Source organism: Trichechus manatus, unplaced genomic scaffold (genome assembly GCF_000243295.1).
Source record: "Trichechus manatus latirostris isolate Lorelei unplaced genomic scaffold, TriManLat1.0 scaffold00069, whole genome shotgun sequence".
NCBI lineage: Eukaryota > Metazoa > Chordata > Mammalia > Sirenia > Trichechidae > Trichechus > Trichechus manatus.
Window position 1 is genome coordinate 4,121,649 of NW_004444005.1, and position 13,669 is coordinate 4,135,317.

Below are 13,669 nucleotides of genomic sequence, written 5' to 3' on the forward strand. Positions count from 1 at the left end.
GCTGGCCGGGACCCTCGCCGACGGTCGGCGTCGCGCGGATAGACACTTTGGCAGCTGCTGGGCGCACCTCGCGCACCTCGCGCACCTCGCCGCTCGACCAGTGCCATTTTTGCCCGCGGCTCCGAGCCGTCTCCGAGGTGGCCGGGAGCCAACTTTCTGGGGAGTTGGTGGCCCAGAATCTCTCGCTGGGATTTCTGGAGTTCCCTGGAGCCGCCAGCGCCAGGACCGCGCCGCTGGCAGCCTGGGAAGCCCGCAGGCGAGGGCCCGGCCTCCTCCCCGCTAACCTGCCTAGTTGGGCCGGGCTTCGGGGTGGTTCCTGCCCGCGAAGCGCCCTCTCATGCCCAGCTCCCTGCTGCCTCGCCCTTTGGCGCAGGTGTCCTTGGACCAGAGACTTGGGCCTTCTCCGAGCCTGCTTCCTGGGCGATAAAAGCGAAGAGAGGGGATGCCCGCCTACCTTGCCTGTAAAATAGCCGCTCAACAAATACCAGTTACCGTGGCCTGTGGTGGCATCTAAAGGAAGCTGCAACGCTCAGCTGGTCGGACCCAGGGCCCTGAGTTAATCTGGAGATAAGGTGGAGGATTTGCGATGTCAAGGCCTCAGTCCTTCCCAGCCTTCCTTAGCAAAACTGACGTGGGTTTTGTGGAGTAAGAGCATGGCTCAACTTTATTTTTCTTAAGGCAATCTCAGTTGTCCACTGAGGTGTCTGCGCAGTGTAACCTACCCAACTCACCCAGTGACCTAACTAAATTGTCCCTTCTTTGGGCCTCTAAGTTTCCCATTGGCACAAAGGAGAAAGGGGAGGTTGGACTAGGGACTTTCAATTTGAAACTCATTGCTTGTCGAGTCGATTCCAAATCATAGCGACCCTATAGGAAAGAGTAGAACTGCCCCATAGGGTCTCCTAGGCTTACCATATTTTTACTGAACCATTGCAACCCCTTATGCATTAATTTTCCTAGGCATGGCTATGCGCATTGTATGTGTGAGTGCATTATTTACGTAGTCACATTATTTTACAAAAAAATATGGCAATCTTTACAGAAGCAGACTGCCATATCTTTCTCCCAGGGAGCATCTCGTGGGTTTCAACTGCTGACCTTCGGTTAGTAGCCAAGCACTTAACCACTGTGCCACCAGGCCTCTTGTTAGCTGCTGTCCAGTTGGTTCTGACTCATAGCAACCCGATGTACGACAGAACAAAACACTGTCCGGTCCTGCATCATCCTCACCACCGTTGCTGTTTGAGCCCCCTGTTGCAGTCACTATGTCAATCCATCTCATTGAGGCTCTTTCTCTTTTTCACTGACCCTGTACTTTACCAAGCATGATGTCCTTCTCCAGGGGCTGATCCTTCCTGATAACATGTCCAAGGTACGTGAGACGAAGTCTTGCCATCCTTGCTTCTAAGGAACATTCTGGTTGTACTTCTTCCAAAATAGATCTGTTTGTTCTTCTGGCAGTCCATGGTATATTCAATATTCTTCACCAACACCACAATTCAAAGGTATCATCAATTCTTTTTGGGTCTTCCTTATTCACTGTCCAGCTTTTGCATGCATATGAGGTGACTGAAAATACTATGGCTTGGGTCAGGCTCTATTTATTAATGGCTAAACTGGTGCTTCTAAATTAGGCCCCCATCTGCCCTAAGTATTAGGAAAGTGAGTGGTTTTCTCCCCTGAAACAACCCAACTTGAAAGTAAATTGGAATTAGCAAAGCGCTTGAGGCAACAGGTAGAGGCGGACAGAAACCGAGATCTGGGGCTCCAGATTTCAGTATATTTGAGGTGCACAGCTCCCCAGGGCCTGGCTCTACCCTTTCACCTCTCACCCCACCTAACCAGGATTCATCAACACTGGCTTCCCTAGGAAGGGGATTCAAGGCTCTGGGCCTCCAGCAGGAGGTTGTGGTTGGGAGAGGGCAGTGATTTCTCCTGGCTTCTAGCCAATCTCACAAAGTGGGGACCTGGCTCCCATACAGGTCAGGGCCATTCTTGGGGACTTGGTTCCCCAGCACCTCCTGTATGGTAGGTGGGGTGCTGGGCTTTTCCGGTCCTGAGCTGAACAGCCCTCAGGCCCTGCCCTCCAGCTGTTCCCATTGTTCGTCTAACTATGAGTTTCATTTTCAAATTCTCAGGCACCAAAACCTTTAAACACCAACGCTTGGCTTCTGCTTGGGTCAAGACCACAGAGAGAAAGCTGGGCGACTCTCGGCACAGACCCACATTTTCTGGACAAAAATGAGAACATGAGGGAGCTTCCTGAAGCCTGGGTGTTGGAGTACCCTCAATTTTGTGAGAGAATTCTTGAAGGGAAATCCCTCTCCTTATGGTCTCATGCCTCATCATTCCTCCTTCCCGCCCTTTTCCTCAGCAGCTCTCCTTTGGCTCATTCGGGTCTCAGACCAGGGGCAAGCGATGTGAAGCCCTGGCAGAGCCTCATTCGAAAGGAAAAAACAGACGGAAAACAAGTCCAGGCTCTTGTCTGTTTCTGCCCTGGAACCAACCCTGCAGCCTCCCCCTGCACACTCATTCCCGCCCTGTCAGGACCCTGCCCGTTCAACCACTACCTGGAAACCTCCTCATCCTGGCGACCTGTCACTTTACCTTTGGGTACCACTTGGAGAAAGAACGTGCGTGGGCATTATGGCCAACAGATGGATTTGGGTTACTCTTGCACTCTGTGACCTTGGAAAAGCCAAGTCATCTCTCTGAGCCTTGCTTTCCTCAGCTGTAAAATGGGGCTAATACAACCGTGTTCATAAGGTGTTATGGGAATCTGAAGAAATCTGCATACAGAACTCAGTACAGTTTTACAACAGCTACAGTTCTGTGATATGGTCACAATATGACACATGAGCAGACTGAGGCTCAGGGAGGCTAAGTGACTGCCCGAGATCCCAGAGGCAGGATTCCGGGAGCCCCTTCTCTTTGATTACACCAGTGTCTTGACCTCTTTGAGGAAAGAATAGTTTGGGATTTCTTTCCCCCTCTCTTAACCTGGCCCACTCGAAAAATACTTATTGAACTGAATCAGTGGTATCAATTCCAGAAGCAAAAGTAATCGTTTCCCTCCTCCTAGCTGTGATGGCTTCTGGAAGCCCTGTGTCACTCCCTTTATTACAAACCCCTCTGCCCTCCTCCAGGCGCCCAGGCAGCTCCAGGATTACAAATGGAGCCTTCTGCCTCTAGGTCACCGATTCCACTGCCATCTGTCAGCGCCGATTGATTGAGGAGACTGGCCCTGCTCAGCAGATCAGCGACTCGTGCAAAGTGAGCCGGTGTCCCTGCCCTCAGCAGCAGGCGACATCCCTCCTCTCTTGCTGGCTCATGAGCTCACATGTAGCCCTCACCTTTCTCCTTCACCATGCCCCAGCTCTCCTTGCTCTCGGGAGGGGCCTCTGCTGGCTTCTCACACGTCCAGAAGGAAGGCTGGAATGCCTGCTCTGGGGCTTGGGCTTGTCTCCAGAGTCTTCCAGGAAACAACTTGCAAAGGCCTCTTCTGCGTAAAAGAGTGGGAAGTCCCCCCAGCATCCTCCCTCACCGGCACCCATCACCTGCTCACCTATTACTTTCTTTCTTTACTGGCCTGCTCGGCCTCTCCCCATGCATAGCCAGCTGCCACTCTTGGAGGCCTTCCTGGGGAAGGCTGCAGGCCACAATTGGGTGGATGCCTTTCCCTCTGACCCAGGGTGTTCAGAGATCACACCCTTGGGCCTGAGACTGCTCAGATGGGGCCGGGATTGGGGATCATTTGTGGCCTGAAGAGAACACACATGTACACACTCCGGAGGGCACAGCTGGGCATGCCCTTATTCCACAGAGTGCCTGCTGTGTGCTGGGCTGTCAGCCCTAATGGAGGGGGCACAGGGGCTCTGAATCATTCTTTCTGGGGTAAATTCAGGGGCGGCTCTGTCTATCCAAATAGAGAGCCAGAGAATACCGACTTAGGGGGTATGGAGGAGTCCCTGGGTGGTGCAAATGGTTAATGCACTTGGCTGCTAACCAAACGGCTGGAGATTAAAGTCCAGAGGCACCTTGGAAGAAAGACCTGGCAATCTATTTCCAGAATATCAAGCATGGAAAACCCTACGGAGCACAGTTCTACTCTGACACACATGGGGTTGTCATGAGTCGGAATCAACTTGATGGCAAATGGTTTTTAAGGGCATGGGGACCAGCTGCCTGCTGTGCCCAGGAATGCCCAGTGTAGGGCGAGAACAATGAGATGCGGCTGCAGACATGGGCAAGGGAGGGCTCCTGCAAGGCCTCATATTTGTGATACACTCGGCATGAATTTGTTTGTTTCACAGGGTCTCACAGTGACCCCTGCTCGCAAGGTGTGCCCCTCAACACTGCCCCTACCCTGTTCCTCCAGGATCACAGGATAGGTCCGTTCTCTGGGGTCCCACTGGGCTGTTGGTGAATGTGTCTGTCTCCCCCTTGGGCTGTGCGCATTTGCAGGGCAGACACCTCAGCTTCCCTAGGGTCTCTGGCACCCTATGCAGGGTTAAGGCACCATGTCCATAAAATAATAATGTTAAGTGATGACCATACAGCCCAGAGGAACCCAAGTGTACTAGGAACCAGGCGCTGTGGAGATTTCCCTTTATCATCCCATTTAATGTTTGCAACAACCTTATGAGGCTGGTACTGTCATCACCCCCATTTTACAGACGGGCACTGAGGTGCAGACAGTTTAAGTAACTTGCCCCAAATCACAGAGCTTAAAGAGGCCGAGCTGGGATTTGAACCCAGGTCTTTCGCACTCTTAACCACTAAGCTTCCCGGCACTCAGTAATCATTGAAAGATGGCTACACAGATAAGATGGTTAGTGAGTCCGAAAGTCTACAGGTGGACGGGTAAGAGGTGTTGGAGGACAGCCCCAGCCTCTCCCCACAGGTGACACATTAAGGCCCTGGAGACTGAGCTGTTCAGGGCCTTGGACCCACACCCCGCACCTGGGAGACTGTGCCTGCCCCACAAGCAGCAGCTGCTGTCCACCAGCTTACTCATCTTCCCACGGGTGACCTGAGAGACAGCCCCAGGAGAAGAAACTGGAAGCCTCATAGCCTCACCACACCGGCGATCACCAACCCCCGTCTCGGCACTCACGGATGGCCCTGTGTGGCTGGACTCTCGCTGGGCGGCCCCTGGTGTGGTGGCACCAGCACAGGTCACTGAGCTGGGGGCCCAGCCTGGCCCACTGATACATTCCTTCAGCAAGTCACATAACAGCTCTGAGTCTCAGTTTCTCCATCTGTAAACAGGAAAGGGTGGGGGAAGGGGTCAAGCGATCTGTGCCTCCAGAGAGTCAGGTCACTTTCCTGCTGACGTTCACTCCTCACAACAATCATGTGAGGCAGGGATCACCATCCCCATTATACAGAGCAGGAAATGGGAGCACAGAGAGGTTAAGAGACTTGCCCAAGATCACACAGCTAACAAGAGGCAGAGTGGGATTTGAACTCAGCCCTCTGACTGCAGAGCCCCGACTGAGTCACCCACAGCACTACAAAGAGTGAAAGTGAAGATGAAATGATGTAACCATGTTGTTGTTAGGTGCTGTGGAGTCTGTTCTGACTCATAGAGACCCTGTGTACAACAGAACGAAACCCTGCCCGGTCCTGCATCATCCTAATAATTGTTGTTACGTTTGAGCCCATTGTTGCAGCCACCATGTCAATCCATCTCTTTGATGGTGTTCCTCTTTTTTGCTGATGTAACAATACCAAACCAAAAACCAGACCTGCTGCTGTCGAATCCATTCCGACTCACAGCGACCCTACAGGACAGACTAGACCTGCCCCGTAGGGTTTCCAAGGAGCAGCTGGTGTATTCGAACTGCTGACCTTTTGGTAAGCAGCCAAGCTCTTAACCACTGCACCACCTGGGCTCCTGATACAACAATAGCAGTGACAAAAGCTCGTTCTAAACACTCTATCTGGATTAATTCGCTTAATCCTCACAACAACGCTAGGAGGTGGGTACTACTACTACCCCAGTTTGCAGATGAGGAAACTGAGGCAGAAGCAGCTAGGAAGGGGCGGAGCTGGGATTTGAACCCAGGCAGGTTGGGCTCTACAGTCCCTGCACTGCTGCTTTATCATGAGATAACAATAGGGAGGTTCCTCTCCACTGGGATTCCTTCTGCTCCAAAGCTAGAGACTTTTAGCCACATCATTGTCTGGGCTCCACGGGGAGGCCGTGCCACATGCTGAGGCATACTGGGAAAAGACTTTGTTCCATCCTGTTTTGTTGACATGCACTTCATTTTAAGCCAAGACCCAAGCTTCCTGAGAAGAATTCAAACCGTGGAGAAAAACCTCGGCCAGGATAATGGCCACTGCTCCCTGAGCCTCGTGTTCCTTGCGCTTGGGGCTTTCACGTGTCACCACGCTTCACCTTCACACACCACCACAGCAGCCCCTGCTTCAGAGCCGAAGAAACGGAAGCCCAGAGTTGCTAAGCAGATGCCCAAGGACGCACAGCTGCTAAGTGGCGGGGCTGGGATTTGTCCCAGGTCTTTCTCCAGAATCCTGGCTCTTTTGACCCTATCGGCTGCCTCCTCCCAGAGGCACAGAAGGGGGTCTTGTTTGCTGGGCTTAGGTGGAAATGGTTCTGCTTTCTCTTCTGCCACCGGCCGGCGCCTTGGTGGCATGAATCCTGGGCTGTGGCCTGTACAGTCACTTGGAAGGCGCAAAGGGCTGGAGTGTGGACCTGGAAGCTGCCTTCACAAAGGAGGCGCTGAGGAATGCAAACACAGGCTCCCTCTCTGTCTCTGCCCCAAGCGACTCGTGGGTGGCTGCCCTGGCGACTATCTTAGGGAAGCAGCCACGCCGTCTGAGGTTCTTCGTCACTGCCCGGTATCCCCCTGCGAGCTTGTGAGGACACCTGCCGAAGTACATGTGTGACTCTGGGGGAAGAGAAAACAGCAGGAGCCAACGGGTTCTCCAACTCTTCATCAGGTCCTTCTGGCTGCAGCCGTTTCCCCGGCCCATCTGTCCCTGCAGCAGGCTCATCCCAGTGATCCAGAGGCCCTCTTCAGCCCTCTTCCCCAGCTCCAGTTTTCAGTGGGCCTTAAGTGGCTTTAGACTTCAAATCTGTTCTGGCCGCAGCTCACCTGTGCAACCTTTTCTCCAATGTCCCATGCTGCTTCTTGGCCAAACCAAGTTAGCTGTGTTCCCACCGTGTGCCCCTCGGCTCCCCCAGCAGGAATGTCCTTCTCTCTCCCCTGCAGATTGAACTTAGGCCCTCTTTCAAGTCTTATTCCAAACCCACCTCCTCCATGAAGCCTTATCTTAACACTCATCATTCATCCATTCAACAAACATTACCTGAGCCCTTGTCATATGCCAGGCATTGAGCCCAAGTCAGTAAACAAGACAGAGAGGGTCCCTGTCATCCGTCATGGAGCTTATGGACCCATGGGGGCATTAAGGAGAAAGCAAATCATCACATAATAATCATTCGATAACAGCATGAGAAGCATTAGTAAGAAAGCGTGGTGGGTGCACAAAGGGCATGTGATGGGGACCCTGAGTCTTGGGGACCCAGGACATTTGAGCTGAGATGTGAAGACAGACAGGAATAGTCACGTGGTGAGGTTGGAAGAGAGCCCCGGGCAGAGGGCACAGCATGGGCAAAGGCCCTGAGGCAGGAAAGTGCAAGCAGTCTTCCAGGAAGGGAAGGGAGGTTGTATGACGTTAAATGAAATGAGAAAGCTGGAGAGGAGGCAGAGATATGGCTGGAGCAGGACTGTACAGGCCCCCTATCCCAAGGGTAAAGGGGAGCCATCAAAGGATTCAGAGCAGAGGACACAACATTCATTTATAAATGATGCTGCTAGATACCCTGTGGCCAAGTCTCTTCTGAAAAACCCAGGTCCTACATTGGCCACCCCAGAGCCTCAGTCATCTGGTCATTTGGGTGTAAGGTTTAGTATCCCTCCTCCTGGCCTGAGCTCTCGAGGGCAGGGCTGACCTCTGGGCCTCCACAGCATCCAGATCACCCGGCCTAGTGCCCAGCACACGGAGCTGCTCCAAAAGCATTTGTGGAACGCACTACTGGGCAGGACAAGACACTTAACAGTGTTTCCCACAGAGGGGCCAGGCCGCCAGAGGGGCCTTCTATGTTCTCTGGAAGTTAGGAAGTTCAAGGGTTTTAGCAAGGCCACCACTCAGGGAGCCCTCAAGAGCAGAGCCAGCATCCCATCAAGTCCACGCCCTGATCAGCACACAGCACACAGACATCCGCCATGCTTGTCTGTCTCGTGAATGACCAGAAACAGAACCGAAAGACCTCAACAGCTGTGAGGTGCTTCTGAGTTGACAGAGGACGTTTCCCCCAGGCAATCTCCTACAATCAACCCTCTGAGGTGGGCCCGGTTACAGCCCCGTTTTACAGATGAGGAAACGGAGGCCCAGGAGAGGGAGGGTCCCTCAGCAAAGTCAAGACTAGGACCTGACAGTTCAGGCTACTTCCAGGATTAAGCAAGCTTTCCAGAAATTTCCTTTCAAAATGTATAAAAGTGACGTATTTCATCAGGATATCTGTCACACCAGCAGTGGGAGCCAACACACCAATTCTCTGAGGCTGTTCCACCTGCTCATCAGAACCAGACACAGCCCCCAGGCCCTGAGGCTGGCAGCCTAGCCCACAGCACGGGAGAGGCTGGTGGTTGGTGTCATGTCTGGCATACAGCAGGTGCTCAGTAAATGCTGAGTGAATAAAGGGGTCTGAGCTGATTCAAGAGGCTGACAAGTGGGCATTCCTAAAGCTGTCCATGTGCTCAGTGTACTACCTGCAATCAGCTCCCGCCATCCTCACAACAACCCTAAAAGATGGGGACAATTATCACTCCTGTTTACAGATGTGGAAACCGAGACTAAGAGCAATACTTAGCCCAAGATCACACAGCTAGCGGGTGGTAGAGCCGGGATTTGAGCCCAGGTAGGGCCCTTCAAAGGAGCCCTAGGTTGCACAGTGGTTAAGTGCTTGGCTGCTAACTGAAAGGTTGGCGGTTCAAACGTACCAGCTGCTCCGCAGGAGAAAGATGTGGCAATCTGCTTCTACAAAGATTTACAGCCTTGGAAACACGATGGGGCAGTTCTACTCTGTCCTATAGGGTCGCTATGAGTCGGAATCAACTCCACAGCAGTGGGTTTGCTTTGGCTTTGGTTAAAGCCCTTCAGCAGCCCGATGCACCAGCTAAGGGAAGGTGGGTGGAAATGCTCCGGCAAACACATACGAAGGCCTGGAGGCACACTACCTGGCAAGCGAGGACCTATGGGCCTGCCTGGTGCGTCGTGTCTGTCCCCTAAGACCAAGCCCTCAACCCATGGGTCCCACCCACACTGTCCATTCCTTTGTCACTTTCCATGCATCCAATTGGTCTTTGCTGGACACCTCTTGTGGGCCAGATGCTCAGGTCTGCACTGAGAAGACAAGGTGCCCACACACCCTCTCTCCCCAGTGAGACTGTACCTTCCTCAAGGTCTGTGACGGTGTAGGGCAGCCCCTTCTCCCCACATACCTGCTGACTGCTATCCCATTGATAGACCCCTATGTGGACAGTAGTGGGAAGCTTGTGTGGTAACCACCTGATTACAGGCTTTGTGTCTCTGCAGCCTCCCTCCCAGATGGTGTGTGGGCTTCCTGTACCTGCCCTGCCTCAGATGGGTTTCAAACAGCACAATCTGCCTCAGCACCTTTTTGGTGGTGAGTGGAGTGTAAATAAGAAAGAAGAGAGCAGTGTGACCTTGAGCAAGCTCCAGGGCCTCAGCTTCTTCATCTGTAGAATGGGGCCATTAGCATCGCTCACCACTGAAGGTTGCATCCACTCAAGTGCTTAATGAGGGACTCTGCACCTGAGTGCTGTGTCCAGGAGGTGGGATCACTCATCTTGTGAGCTAACAGGCCCAGGGAATGCAGCACCACGACCACACAGCCAGCTCGGGCAGGATGAAGCCAGGGGCGAGCCTGGCCAACTCCAAAGCTAAGGGGAGGAGGGATAGCGAATGAGCTGCTCGGTCCTTGGGGGCCACTCAGCCGCACAAAGCCAAGTGTGGACCCGGTGGCTCTAAGGCAGCTGGGGGCCCCTCTCCTGGAGGTGGCTCCCTCGGCCCTGCACATGCCCACTCCCGGGTGTGCTGTGGCACCTGTGTGGTGATGGGGCAGCGCCACACCCTCAGGGGCCCTCCGGGGAGCCCATGCCCTGAGGGACCCTCTCGGTCCCTCACCTCACCCCAGGTGACAGTGGGGCCGGATGGAGCAGCAGGAAGGTGAGGCACAGAGGTGTGACTGCACAATGTAAGGAGAGAAAGCATCCTTTCTGGAAAAATCAATGGGCAGATGATACTGCCCGAGTCACACCCTATGTGGAAACCATTCAAGAAAATCAAAGTGACAAGAAGGTCTCAGCGCCTTCGAGCAGCTGACGTGGCAGGTGAGTGAGCCTAAGTCCCCATGGTACAGATAGGGAAACTGAGGCCTGGGGTGGGGGCCACGTAGCAGCGACCAGGCAGGTCTCCACCATGTCTGCGGGATGTTCAGCCCCAGCGGTTCATTTGCAGTGGTGGGTGGGCCCTTTCTGGCCTTCATGCCTTGTACCCTACAATCCAATTCCCTCTGGTCTTGCGCACACTAACCATGGACGCCAGCTTAGCTTTACCCGGAAAACATCAGATCTCTGGGGCTCCTCCCTGCCCTGGCTCCTGCCTGCCCCCACATGTTGTGTAGAACGGAAAGAGGTATTTATCACGTGCCAGCCTGTACTAAATGAGCTGATATGTAGTTATTAAAGCCTGTCGGACTCACAGTAAGTGCTCACTAATTGTTCACTATTATTACCAGATACAGTTACCAGCCCCATTTTACAGCTGTGGAAACTGAGGCTCAGAGGGATTGAGTGATTGGCCCACAGATACAACATGTTAGAGCCTTCATTCTCCTGGGTTGTCTTTTCATTAAGGTAACAATTATTGAGGGCCTCTGGGAGCCAGGCTGACTATTTTGTGAGAATTATCTCATGGAATTCTCACCACAGCCCGGTGATGTAGGTACTATTATTACCCCAGGAACCCGAGGCTCAGAGAGGGCAAGCCATCTGCCCGAGGCCACACAACTGGTAAGTGACAGAGACAGGATTGGAACCCAGGTAGCCTGGCTCCCAAGCCCTTGGCCTTGACCACCATTCTGCCATTTACTACACTCAGGTCACTGCCTTTTAAATATCTTGGGAGCTTGCCACCTGCTCTGTCAGATTGGGGGTGTCTGGAGGGAGAGGGCTCGGTGTACTTCCCCATCTCAGAATGGCAGGAGGGTGCCCAGCTCCTAGTGGGCAGGTGCTCTGGGCCTAGGCTAGGTGATGTGAGCCGACGGGCCAGCTGGCCCCTCACTGTGACTGCCCTGCCTGGCGCTCCCAGCACCTCTGGTCAGGAGGGTCTTGGCCCAGGGCCCAGAATGGACCCAGCATCTTGGCCTCAGGGAGAGCCTCTCCACTTCCATCCTTTTCCACCTGGCACACAGAGCTCCATGGGGCACCAGAGCCCTGCAGGCAGCAGCTGCCCCTCCCACCGCCACTCCCACAACACTCTGACTCCTCTCTGCGGCTTGGCTTGTGGGCCCAGGACCTGAGGAAACGCCAGGGTAAATAAGTGAGCCCACCACCAGCTTCTGGAGACTTGTCATTTAACCACAGGAGGCTCCCAGCTCGGGCGGCATTCCCCTCTCAGGCGTGGCTGTGGCTTGCCCCCCAAACACCAAGCTCCATGGGGAAAAACTCAAAGTGGGAAGGTTTTCCCAAAAGAGGCAGGCCCATCACACCTGGGGAGGGGGCGCTGTTCCATCTTGGGGTATCTCCAAGGCTAGCTCTGCTCCCTCAACCTCCAAGCACAAACTTCCTCTATGCTCAGCTCTGGGCAGGTGCTGGGGATGCAGAGAGGGGGCCTGTACCAGAGGGCCTGACGGGAGACAGACATGCCATTGGTCAAGGCTGTGACGAGGGAGGGGATAAGGGGACAGCACAGGCCCCAGGCCCATCCAGGAGGAGGGCAAGGGAGGCTTCCTGGTGGAGGTGGACTGCATCCAGAAGGACTTGACCAGGCGAAAGAGGAGACGGTGAGTCCAGGTGAGGGACTAGCTTCTGGGGTAGGAAGGACTGAGGCCTAATGTGTGACAGGCTGGACCCTGTGGCCACAGCCCTCTTCTGCCCCTCCATCTGTACAGAGGACACCTTCCTGGCTTCCCAGCTCGGAACTCTCAGTCCCTGCAGGGGTCTGAGCCCCACTGCAGCCCAGAGGTTCTGGCTGTGGCTGCTGCCTGGCTGACCCAGGCTCATGCTCCCTGCCCTCACTGGCCACCAGAGAAGTCTATGTCTCGGGACGCTTTGCAAATGCCTGCATGGCTGCAGAGCCCTTGGCCAGCCTCCTGGGCAGGATCCACACCGGAAGCAGACGCAGCCCAGGGCCCTGTCCCTGTGGCCCCATCCCAGCCTCTGTCCTGTGTTCTCCGCGTCTGGTCACCTTTGGGAAGCAGCTGTGGGCAGAAGTAGCCTTCTGAGACCTCAGGACGCTGAGGGTACAAGAAGGACAGGACCGTGACACTGGCGGAGGTCAGAGGGACCGGCTCAGCGGGGAGGGAGGCAACTGAGTAGGGGCAACTGCTCGGGGGTGGGGGCGGGAGAGTGGCCTGGCCTCACACAGGGTGAGGAGGGGGCCGGCACACTGAGGCGGAGGAGGCCCAGCTCCTCCCCGCCATGCCGGCCTGTCTGTCTCCAGCTCTTCACTGTAAAAACAAATGGTAGAAGCGCACGCCTGGCAGAAAAAAGGGAAGGAAAAAAAAACCCCAAACCACCCCTTGTGGACTCCCTCAGCGTGTTTGGGCCAAGGCCTTGGCCTGGGTTACTTGCTGCTGCTTTTCCCGGGAAGCCGCTGGTGCCAAATTTGCATTTACCACAAACAGAGACAACACAATGTCATAATCCTTCTCCTGTCATTCTCCCCCTCCTCCTCCTCCCACCTCAGACTCACACACACTAACACAAAATGACGGCTCCCCCGACAGCCTGAGCGAGCAGAGCCCTCGATCTGCCTCTTAATTGTTGGCTTTTCTCCCCGGCCCGCGCTCTGTGCCCATTGCCCAACTCGCAGCAGACCACCCACTGCCCCCTCCTTTGTCCCGAGAGTCGCCGCTGACAAATGGCCTTCTGGGGGTGGGAGGGGGATATGCCCAGAAACAACGGGCTAGGGGGACGAAAGAGAGAAGCCAGCGCCCGCCCCCCGCTGCTTCTGCACCCTAACTGCTGGGGTCCTGGCCACAGCTGGTGCTGGACCAGAGGGCTGGCAGTGGTGACCCGGCCCCAGGGACTCTGACCCGGGGCCTGCCCTTCACGCCCCTGCTGCTGCCCTAGCCACCAAGCTCCCCGAGCAGCCCCCGTGCCCCTCCTGTCCGCCACCCTCCCAGGCACAGCTCTGAAGGTCCCCCCACACACCCCTCCCACCACAGCTCTTTATGGCAGTTTCAAAGCTGCAGCCGCCACTCGAGCAGCTGCAGCCTTTGATGGGGACACGGCCGAGAAGGATGCCCGGGAGCCCCCTGCCCGCCCTGCCGCGCCCCTGGAAGCTGCAGCTGGGCAGCGCGGCGGAGCACCCAGCGGGCACGCCTCAC

At 55.0% G+C, this 13,669-nt stretch overlaps 1 protein-coding gene across 2 annotated transcripts in view; it reads right to left on the reverse strand.

The window, feature by feature from the left end:
- Positions 1–13,669, reverse strand: part of TCF20 (transcription factor 20) — a 177,869-nt gene that overhangs the window by 86,241 nt on the left and 77,959 nt on the right. The gene's annotated exons all lie outside the window — the stretch shown is intronic.